Source organism: Cryptomeria japonica, chromosome 8 (assembly GCF_030272615.1).
Source record: "Cryptomeria japonica chromosome 8, Sugi_1.0, whole genome shotgun sequence".
NCBI lineage: Eukaryota > Viridiplantae > Streptophyta > Pinopsida > Cupressales > Cupressaceae > Cryptomeria > Cryptomeria japonica.
The window spans coordinates 374152871-374163348 of NC_081412.1; positions in this window are offsets into that span (position 1 = coordinate 374152871).

The window sequence follows — 10478 nt, forward strand, 5'->3', positions numbered from 1 at the left end:
AGTTATCATTTGTCAAAAGCAGACTCTAGAAGATAAACACCTCAAGATTTTCAAGTGCTCACCCTCAACAAGTTCAAGATCTAAACATCTCAAAGTGCATTATCACCCTGTTTGGTAAACTGATCACTCAAACATAGTTTCTCATCAGGATCTATCATCCTCTATCACGAAACTGAAAGGTTTGGTCAGGATAATCTTGTCCAACATCATAGGATATATCATTCCTACTGGACTTGGTTCTTATCAAATCATCATCATTGCACTCAAAAACTGAAGATCAAAAAACTTGCAAACCTTTAAACACTCGAACCATCTTTTCATGTCATATCGCGCTATCACATTTACCTTGACAATTGATCACTTATCAAAACAAACTTTTGGACAATCAAATCCTAGCAAAATAACAGACATGTATGCCCGTTCTAACTAGAGCTCAGAGATGAAGGATCATAGAGATGGAAATCAAAACATTGGAAACAACTGAAGAGCATATAACAATAGAACATGAAGAGGAAATACAAGTTGAAGGAGAAATAATAGAATAAAATATCAGAGACATCAAGAAAGATCCTCAATTCGATAAATTTATGCAGAAATTATTGGAGGGAGAAAAAGAAAAATATTTCCTAATGTTAGCCAAATCTGGTGCTACACTCCCCCAAGATTTTGATGTGAACAAATTGACACAAAAGAAAAGTGATCCTCCCCCTAATAACGAACAATACAAAGATATTTTTGGTCTCCACATGAATAACACATCAATCCCCAATAATACCAGAACCAATGAAGAAACCTATATACCCAAAAGAGATGAAGTAGAAATTCTGAATAACATGTGATCCAATGAAGATACAAGAAGGACTAGAGATGAAACCAGAAGAGATCCAAATCCTCCTAGAATGCAAAATCATGGTCATATAAGAACAAATCATGTTAATAATCCTATCACAACTCTCACACAACAACTACAAACACTGCAAACACAAATTCAAGATATGCAAAGAGGAAATGCTAGAAGATACTCACTTCAAGAAATCTGTCCTTATCCATTTGACAGAAACCTAAACATGATACCATTTCCTATAGGTTTTGAAACTCTTAGTGTAGACATCTAAAAATGGTCAACGCTTGCGGAGTCATACTTTAACATTTGCGCATTGCCTTATTTTAGGGTTTTTGCGTCGCATTAACATTTCTTCTATGTTGCGTGCTTGGTCTTTATCATTTGCGAACATCGAGTCCTTCTTCTGCATTCTTCATTTGTCTCACTTTCAAATTAGGTCTTGTCGATAACAATTTTTAGTCATGATTTTGGTCGATCTTATCCTGTCGCATCAATGTGCATGCTCATTTGTCATCATTTTGGACATCGTCAATCCTAATTACGATTTTGTCCTCTTATCAATCTTGTCATTTTGCGATTGATTTGTCATCGATCATTGTCCTCTTATCAATCTTGTCATTTTGCGATCGATTTGTCATCGATCGTTGTTATTTTCAATCTTGTCGTCTCGCGATCAATTTGTCATCAATCGTCGTCTTTCTCAATCATGTCAATTTGGATCAATTTGTCATTGTTCCTCGACGCATTTATCAATCAAATTATTTATCAATTCAAAATCATGATCGAGTCGACATCAAATCAATCTTACATCAAGACCTAATTGTCGTCCTTGCATTTCTAATTTATCTTCTAGGGTTTCATGATTTATTCATTTAACCTTGTTTGTCATTTTCTCTCCATTTTCTCTTTAGGATAAATGATTTATTTATTTATCCTAAGTCTTCTTGTCACAATTAAATGTTTATTTAATTGGCTAATTAATTCCTCCTATTTTTGTAAATTAATTAATGAATGAGAAATTATTAATTAATTTACCTAATTTTCATCAATTTCCTAATTTCCAAGTCATTATTTCTAACCTAATTTTCTAATTTCTCCTAAATTCCTAAATGTCTATTTCTATTTCAAATTCTTGTCATAAATCCTTGCATAGCAATTTGTCATAAATTGTCATAAATTGTCATAAATCCTTGCATAGCAATTTGTCATACACTTGTCATAATTTTGCTATTCTTGATTTGAATTTCTATTTGAATCACTTTCATGCTAATCTGATCTTTTCTCCAATTTGTCTATAAATTGGATGAATTTCTTCTATCATATCCCTGATCCCTGGTCGAATCAATCACGCTTCTAGTACCCTTATGCTGTCATCTCATCTTGTCAATCTTGCTTTCACATTATACTTATGCACTTGAAGGTGAGATCCACAAAACAAAGCAATTTGAAGGAGAAAGAAGGTCAATGGAGCCACATGAAGGAGACATCTGCATTTGGTTTTCTTAGATTTCATTTAGAATGTCTTGTCTTCATGTTTTCATTGAATGTTTTTAGGATTGTTATCACTGCATTTTAGTTTTCGTGATTGAGCTAGGCTAATTTGCTATTTGCTTTGATGATTTCCAGATTCCTATCTACATTAATTGGTGAACCCGACGTGAACTAACCCCCTAACCATGCTTTTGAATGCTTTTGAGTTGATTTGCAGGTAAAAAACCCAAGAAATAGGGTAATGCAGGGCTTTCTGGGCACTTCTGCGCCTATGTAAGAGAGTTCTGCGCCTGTGTCAAGTAATCTGCGCCTGTGTCAGAGAGTTCTATGCCTGTGTCAAAGGGATCTGCGCCTATGTTACTGCATTCTGCACCTGTGTTACTGAGTTCTGTGTGAGACATTCTGCGCCTGTGTAAGGCCAGAAACAAAGGTAAAAGGCACTGTTTTTACTTGCAAATTGCTTAGTTTTGCATTCTGTTCTTATATTCTAGTTTTCTTTGGTACTGATTCTTTGTGCAGCACCTTGGCATTATGTGTGATGAAGACTAAGAATGAAACTACTAACAAATCTTTTGCAGGACGCGGTCAAAGACTTCTATTAAAAACATCTTGCATGTGATTTTTAAAGTAGTTGCACATTTATTTTCCTAAAGGTTAATGAACACCATGCATGCTTTGATTGCTTTTAGTTTGATTGCATGTTTTAACCCTTAGAATTGGGCCTGCCTCCCGATTTGCCTGGCACTTCGCACAAGCATTGGTGAGAGGGAACGACCCTAAGTGGTGACGGGCTAAAACCAAGCTCTTCCGAACCACTCTAAATAACTGTGGATGCAATGAAAGTTGTAGACAATGGGTGCTGGAATGGTATTGCGATGATTTATTTGCTGGATCAATACCCACCCGAACAGATGCCTTTACTAGAAGCTCTTGTTTAGATGCCAAAAACCTTCTATCTGTTGGCTCAGGCGTTGTGATATGCACATGCCGAAGACACCTCTCATGTACTCCTTAGTTAGAGATAGCAAGTTCTTGGGAAGTGATGCCCCTTGAACTCGAAGCTTGGTATGCCCGAGAAGTGAGTGCACTGTAAGGGGGAGCCAGTGCTACCAAGCGTCTAGCTATCCGGCTAAGTGTTGTATTTTATGGTTAGAGGATTCAACAGATATTGCCCTTGCCATCCGTAGGATTTGTTGTAAATGTGCTTGATTGTTTTGAGTCAAAGTCAAACAAACATTCTATTTTCCGTGATTGTCAAAGGTTAAATTAAAAACAAGCCTTCAAAAAAGTGCTCATAATCAACTTGGATTTTCAAAATCAACAACATTCAACTCAAAACACAATCCAAACAAAGGTCCAAGTTTGTCTAAGTATTCATCCAACATTTGAACATGGTCATCAACACATTAAATGTCTTTGTTTCAACATTCATGTCACTTTAGGCTAGGTTTTGCATAGTCCCACTTAGGTCCTAAGGCATATTGTCATCTCCTTTCATTTTAGTCCTTTTCATTGCAAGCGTCCTCATTTTGCACTTAGGTCCAAGATCATTTTTCCCTAAGTTTGCATTTCATTGTCATATCCAAGACATATTTCCATTTAGGTTGCATAGGTTGCATTTCGCATATTCCAAGTCATTGGTTTTCGTATTTTCTTATCATTGCATTTTCATATCATATCCTTAGATCATTTTCATATCATATCCTGAGTCATTGTCATAATCATTGCTTTCTTGCATGTAGTCTCAAAAACTAGGTTTTGTCATACTTGAGTAATGCAAATCTTTGATAAACCCTAAGTTATTGTTAGGAAGTCTAGACCTTGTCAAACATTTGTCTTTTTGTCATCAATGTCATTTGGTCAAACCTAGCTTAGTATCCAAGCATATAGGTGAGACATTGTCAATTTGTCCTATTGTCACTTGGTCCTTTTGTCCTTTGAGGTCTAGACATCATTTCAATTTCCTAAGGGTCTCATTTTTAGAATTGCATTCATGAGTTTGTCAAAATCTTGAAAAACAACAAAAACATTAAGTTGCATTGTCATCCTTTTAGGTTGCATTTGTCAATCCCATTAGTTGCATTTCATAGTGACATGTTTGTTGAAATGAGGTCTCAACCTTCTTACGAAGCCATGCCATCACAATTGAGAAATCAATCATGTCAATCCAATCTCTACATGTCTCAGAACTTGGATCAAACTTATCATGATGATGTAAATGTCCAAATACAAAATCTAGAGGAGAAACTAGCTCAAGAAAAGGAGATATTGGAACAAAGAGTGAAAAACATTGAGAAGAATAGATCACAAATGTCCAAAATGTTTCAAAAATTTCCAGGTCAAAATCCAAAGATTGAGCCAATTGATGTAAGATCTCTTCTTGAACGATCAGACATACCAACTCTCCTCTCCCAAATAGAGATGATGAAACAATTTCAAGAAAAGAGACAACATCAATTTCAACATTATGTGCCTCCACAACAAGAACAAGAAGGTGTTTACTATCAATCAAATTTTCAACCATCACAACCAATGGTCCAACATACACAACCAACACAACCAATGGTTCAATTTCAACAACATGTCCAACCAACTATACAATGTCCACAAATGGTTCAACCAATGGTGGAATATCAATGTCAACAACCACAACCAAACATTCAAAAACAAAGGTTGCAGCACACACCAACCCAAGTTTCAAACATGTCAGAACAATTGAACCAAGTCCAATATCAAAACATGACATCAGATCAGAACCAACTCCTTGCCAAACAAGTTCAAATTCCAGATACAACTATGTCAAAACCTCGAAAGAAAGGTGGCTTTATTGAAATGATCTTAAGGAAATTACCAAGTGAGTTCTTTGAGGAAGATCAAGATAATACAATTATGTCTAGCAATGCCTCATCCCCCCGCAAACAAATTGACTCTCCAGTGGCATCTATCCCTACACCTCTAGAAGTTTCACAAGAACCTTCCCTATTGTCCTCATCAAACAATACACCCAAGGATGAAATTACCCAAGGGCTATCCATAATTGATTGCCAAGATAATCCAATTCATGATGCACATCCTTGTCATGTTTCAGAAATACAAGACCTAATGCCACCATGCACTTTATTGCCATTACCTGTTTTAGAGGACCCCATTCGAAGTCCCTCTTCCTCATGTTCAAGCATTGATTCCTTGCTAGAATCCATCACAAATGTTCAAAGTGCATCCCCTTCGTGCCAAATCATTGATTCCTTGTCAGAATCCTCCATGCATATCCAAAGTCCAACCCCATGTCAAGAGGATAATTTAGAGCATGAAGAAATAAGTCCTAAAGAAAATCAAGATCAAGATCCTGAAACCTTATCATTCCATCCAATTGTTGACCAAGATCCCATTTCCCCAGACACTCGCAATGATCCACTTATTCCTGTCAATTCTATCCAAGAACACAATATCCTTTCAAATCCCATTGACACTCCATTCCTTGAGCAAGATCAAGATATCCTAGTCCATCCAATCCCAAACGATCCCATTCCATTTCATGAAAAAAATATCCTTTCAAATCCCATTGACACTCCACTTCCTAAGAAAGATCAAGATATCCCAGTCCATCCAATCCCAAACAATCCCATTCCATTTCATGAAAAAAATGTCCTTTCAAATCCCATTGACATTCCAGATATCCCTTCCATCCTTTCCGATGATCCCATTAAAAGTCAAGAGCAAAGCACCTTTAAAGAGGATTCCAATGATCTTCCTCCTTGTCAAGATCAAATCATTCCTTCAAATCCTCCACAAGATCCACTTGTTCCTCCATCTCCTTGTCTTAATGCTCCATATACACTCCAAGATCGCATTTCTTTTGATGATCCCATTATTTCTCCCATTCCATCTCTTGAAGAGCCTGTCATTGAACCATGTCCACGACACAATCCTAGTCCCCCTCATGATCCTAATCCCCTTCATGATTCTAACATGTCAGTGCAAGATGTTCATGAACCCTCGACGTGCATAATGGGTTCTTCCACTTTGGTGAAATCCGATCCACTTCAAGATCTCATTATTTCTCTCATATCATATCCACCTCATAATGGACTTGCGTCTTCTTCCCAAAGGCAAGATATTCATAAAGGCAAAGGAGTAGATCTCCATAAGCAAGAATCCCTTCATGTGAAAGAAAATGTTAAGGGTCATGTCTACACAACTCACTCTCAAGACGTTGGTATCCCTCCATCAAAATCCAAGCATACACCTTCCCCATCATACTTTCCATCCATCTTAGGTCCTTATATCCCTTCATCCTCTATGCAAGGTCAGCAAAGGCACACATCTTTGAGAACCTTCCAGTCATCCAAAAGAACTCCACTTCATTCCTATCCATCCATGCATTCATTTCCCCCTCCAAGCAATTTGGATGCCAAGTATAAAAGTCATAAGTCTAGAAATCCACATGTATTCAAGGATCAACATGTCCAATATAATCGACATGTCAAAACAAAGAACAATATGATCCAAAAAGAAAAAGAAAAATCCAAAAGGCCACAAAGGCCCATTGAGCAAAATAAAGCAAAGTCAAAATATATATGGGTTCCTAAATCCCTTGTGCAAGCAATGCACTCCAAGGAACCACAAAAGCATGAAAAATAAAAAACCATGTGGATTCCCAAGAAGCTCCTTGAAGCACAAAAGGAAAAATCCAACTTGGCATTCAAAATTGCTATTCCTCCATCCAAACCTCTCAAATTTGTTCCTCCATCACCTTCTTCATCCATTTTGGGCCCTTATGTCCCAAAATCCATAGCCTTTCCTTCCTCAAAATCTCAATATCCAAAATACATTTTTTCTCCATCAGTCCATCACCCCTCAAGGTGTGTGCCAATGTCAATCTTGCCAACATTTCCATCCACTCAAGCACAATTCTTCCAATACCCTATCCATTATCAAATGCATATTTTCCATCCTTTGATCCCTCTGGTCCAATCCTTTGCATAAATCCTCGCCTTAGTTTCATCTCTTTTTCCATGTCCTTATCCTACCAACGTCTTTGAGCATACTTTTAAAGGTCATGGTCCATTTTTTTTCAAGGCTACTATCCAAACAAAAATATGTTTGAGTCCTTCTTCCATCCCCTATCATGTGTCCATTTTCGACTAAAATGTCAAAATACAAAAAAAAATAAGTGAAAAAAAAACAAAAGAAAAAAATAAAGAAAATTAATTCGTCCACTGGTGAAAACCTAGCAAACAGGCGCCTTGGGCAAGTACCGAGATGAAAACCTAGCAAACAGGTGTCATGCGTAATCTATGAACTTCTTGCACACCACACTTGGGGGCAGGTTTCCTCCTTCATATACTATTGCCCTTCACTATCCTATCGAACCCCTGTCATTACCCTTCATATCCTATTGTCCCTCATGTCCATTTCCTCTTTCCACCTTTGATCTTGACAAGGCTGAGGATCTTCATGAGCATCATGCATCTTGTTTGCAGCTTTTAGTCCATCATAGCTTTTGGTCATTTATCCATTTGCTTATTATAACTTTTCATCCATATTCCCTGTCTTATTGCAACTTTCTGCCACTATCCCGTATCCTATCCCGACCTTCAGTCCATGTCCCTTATCCATTCTTGGTATTGCTTATCCTATCCATATCTTATCACTATCCATACACCCTTTTTCTATCCCTTGATCTTGATCTGACATAAGGACGTGAAATGCAAAACATATTTTTCAAAAACCTCTTGACATGTCCCTCATGCCATGTTCCTGCTTTACATTGTCATATCCAGTCTCTTGTCCCATCACGCAATAGCCCTTGAAAATTGCATCTTTATTGTCTCCATGATAAAAGGCCTTTGTCTTCCCTCTATCCACCAACATTTCAGAAAGCCTATTTATTCACCTGTCATATTCCTGGCCTTGCTAGACATTGGGGGCAATATAAAAAAAAATCAAATAATGTCCTTAAAAAAATCCCAAAAAATCGCATAATGTCCTGAAAAAAAATCCAAAAAAATCAAATAATGTCCTGAAAAAAAATCCAAAAAAATCAAATAATGTCCTGAAAAAATCCCTAGAAAAAAAAAATCAAATAATGTCCTAAAAAAATCCCCCCCCCCAAAAAATCAAATAATGTCCTAAAAAAAATCCCTAAAAATCCCTAAAAAGTCAAATAAAGTCCTGAAAAAATGAACACAAAAAACTTGTACACACTCGAAAAGCAAAAAAAAGAAAAAAGAAAGAAACATATATCCTCTTGGTGCATAAGATAGATCACTGAGTATACATCCAACGACATGCAATCACACACTGTGCTTTAATGAAATCATGCATAAACAGATGAACTTTTTCAATCAAACTAGACATTCAAACTGATCACAGTTGTCTTATCAATCGCACATCAGACATCAATATGGTTTGTCCTTATCATTGCTATCATGGGTCTTATACAGGGTTTGGTATACTCGAAACCAGACTGTGTCCTATCTTAGACGGGGTACCGCATTCCCTGAAACCAGACAACATGATCATTCTTATTTTCCACTTTTGACAACGACAATCAGACTGTTTGTTTGACTTGGTTGAATTTGTGCGTCTTATCTTTTTATTGATTTATCTTTGGCTTCGATCATGTTCCTATGTTGCTCGAGGATGTCACTGAGTGATTTAGAGTGACCGGGATGGTTCATGGTCCCTTTCTTTTTGTTGTGATTGCTGTTTGTGGAATGTTTGTCACAAACTGGGGCAACTATATCATTGGGTGTCTGTGATAAGAACGTTCACTTTGTGAACGCCACATATACCTCGACCCTTGTGTATGCACCCTAGGATGCTTCACTCATTCCTTGTGTGCAATGTGTCTATTTTTTTGCAAAAAGGGTTGCGTTCCAGCTCTGGCCTTCAATGCCATGATGCTTTGCATCCGCTTTGCTACATTAAATAAAGGTTCTCACCTACAAAGTGCATTGGTGAAAGAAAGTTTTTCTTCATCTCTAACTGTCCTCTGTCTAATTTCTTCTTACTAACATTTCTTCCGTCAGTCTTGGCGATTTGTTCGAACCTATCATCTTCTGTCATTCTTATCGATCAATTGGCCTCTTTTCTAGATGTTTCCGGCCAATTCCTCGAGGGGGCATGCATGCATATGTCACTGTCATCGTCAGGGGCATTTTCATTATTGTTCTTTGAAACAATGCTTAAAATCGCATTGTCTCAAAGAGGGGCAAAATGTAGACATCTAAAAATGGTCAACGCTTGCGGAGTCATACTTTAACATTTGCGCATTGCCTTATTTTAGGGTTTTTGCATCGCATTAACATTTCTTCTATGTTGCGTACTTGGTCTTTATCATTTGCGAACATCGAGTCCTTCTTCTGCATTCTTCATTTGTCTCACTTTCGAATTAGGTCTTGTCGATAACAATTTTCAGTCATGATTTTGGTCGATCTTATCCTATCGCATCAATGTGCATGCTCATTTGTCATCATTTTGGACATCATCAATCCTAATTAGGGTTTTGTCCTCTTATCAATCTTGTCGTTTTGCGATTGATTTGTCATCGATCGTTGTCCTCTTATCAATCTTGTTGTTTTGCGATCGATTTGTCATCGATCGTTGTTATTTTCAATCTTGTCGTCTCGCGATCAATTTGTCATCAATCGTCATCTTTCTCAATCATGTCAATTTGGATCAATTTATCATTGTTCCTCGACGCATTTATCAATCAAATCATTTATCAATTCAAAATCATGATCGAGTCGACATCAAATCAATCTTACATCAAGACCTAATTGTCGTCCTTGCATTTCTAATTTATCTTCTAGGGTTTCATGATTTATTCATTTAACCTTGTTTGTCATTTTCTCTCCATTTTCTCTTTAGGATAAATGATTTATTTATTTATCCTAAGTCTTCTTGTCACAATTAAATGTTTATTTAATTGGCTAATTAATTCCTCCTATTTTTATAAATTAATTAATGAATGAGAAATTATTAATTAATTTACCTAATTTTCATCAATTTCCTAATTTCCAAGTCATTATTTCTAACCTAATTTTCTAATTTCTCCTAAATTCCTAAATGTCTATTTCTATTTCAAATTCTTGTCATAAATCCTTGCATAGCAATTTGTCATAAATTGTCATAAATT